The sequence below is a fragment of the Phalaenopsis equestris genome, unplaced genomic scaffold (genome assembly GCF_001263595.1).
Source record: "Phalaenopsis equestris unplaced genomic scaffold, ASM126359v1 Scaffold000002, whole genome shotgun sequence".
Classification (NCBI taxonomy): Eukaryota; Viridiplantae; Streptophyta; class Magnoliopsida; order Asparagales; family Orchidaceae; genus Phalaenopsis; species Phalaenopsis equestris.
In genome coordinates this window covers 14145770-14147773 of record NW_018164444.1, presented here as the reverse complement: position 1 = coordinate 14147773, position 2004 = coordinate 14145770, and positions in this window count along the sequence as shown.

Sequence of the window (2004 nt, the reverse complement as noted above, 5' to 3'; positions counted from 1 at the left end):
GAGGATCACACTTTCTTTCATCATTTCCTTTATGTTTGTGGTAGGAAGCAGTTAGGCAGAAATGAAAAATGCCAAGGCTGAGTTGATGAATTTAATCTTACTTTATAGAAACTAACCTTGGAATCACTTTTCAATTTCCAACGTTAGTCGCTGTCCTTTAGAAAATTGAAAATCTCTGTCAAACTGTCTCTAGTTGGAGTGAAGTTAGCAGATTTGCAAATTGGTACATCATCCACCAAGAACAACTCGTTGATCCTTGAAGGAGTAAAAGGAACCTATATTAAAACTTATGATAGATGTCAACGAGTAGGCAATATTTCTATAAGAAATGAGATGCCCCTCAATTATATGCTAGAAGTTGAAATATTTGATGTTTGGGGATTAGATTTCATGGGACCATTTATACCATCTTCCGAAAATTTATGTATACTATTAGCAGTGGACTATGTATCCAAATGGACAAAAGTTGTTGCTTTACCTCGATTTGATGCTCAAAGTGTTGCAAAGTTTTTGAAAATGAACATATTTTTTAGATTTTGGATGCCGAAAATTATCTTTATTCATGGGGGAAGTCATTTCAGAAATGTCATAATGGAGAAGTTATTACAGAAATAACATATAAATAATAGGATTGCTACTGCTTATCATCCTTAGACAAGTGGTTTGGCTGAATTATCCAACCGAGATATTAAAAGAATTATGGAAAAATCTTTAAATCCAAGAAAAATCGATTGGTCAGCCAAACTTGGCTATGCTTTGTGGGCTTATAGGACTGCATACAGAACTCCTACAGGAAAGTCCCCATATAGCCTAATATTTGGGAAAGCTTGTCCTTTGCGAGTTGAAATTGAGCATAAATCATATTGGGCGATTAAAAAGTTCAATTACAATTTGAAAGATGCTGGTGAGAGTGCTAAGATTTATAAAGAAAAGATGAAGATGTGGCATGATCAAAGGATACTTACTAAAAATTTTCAGTCAGGGCAACAAATTTTGCTATATAATGCAAGGTTAAGATTATTTTCAGGCAAACTTAAGTCCAGGTGGATGGACCCATTTGTTGTGATGAAATATTTTCCTTATGGAGCTGTGGATATTAAAGATCTTAAAACTGATAAAGTGTTTAAAGTGAATGGTCATAGACTAAAACCTTATTTTATAAAGGATCAGCATAAATTTAACGATCGAATGATGTTGGGTCAACCAGAATAAGCACTGGTTACGTCGGGCTGACGACGTAAAACCAAGCGCTTTGTGGGAGGCAACCCATAGTTATCAGTGTGTTTTTGCTTTGAATGTTATTTGAGTGTGATTAAGAAAATTTGGGGTAGTATTTTTTAGACTATTTTGTGTTAGTAATGATTTTAAGACTTTATTTAGTGTTCTAGACATGCCAAAATGAGAATTTGGACGTTAAGTTGACTGGTGCAAAATTGAACATTGGCGCTTAAGCTCCAATATTCGGTGCTTAAGCGCAAGAGTTAAAAACCATGTGCAAAATTCAGATTCTAAAAGATTTAACTGCCAATTGGTTGACTAAAACATGCCAAGGCAGTTTTAGGATGTGTCTAGGAGTTACTAGAGGGATTTAAGCCTATAAATAGAAGGGTTTTGCGAAGGAACCCCATATCTTTTTAAACCCAGAATCATTTTTAGCCCTAAAGTCTAAGAGGAGAGAGATTTTGATAAGATGACTTCATGGGAGATAGATTTGAAGAAGAAAAAAGAGACCATGAGGAAGAAATTCATTAGTCAAAGTGCACAAGAGATGTATAACGGTTTCTTAGCCGTTAGTATCGAAGGAATATCAGAAAAGATCAACAAAATTGAGACTATCATTGCTTTACTGAAGACCAAGGTAATTGAGATTCACACACATCTTGAGCATATTGGATGGAAATTGAAAATGTAATTTAGTCATACTAGTTATATAAAGGAGTCAGATAATGAGATGTATCTTAAAAAGAGATGGATTGAAGAAGATGGTATCAGAGCTCGTCACCA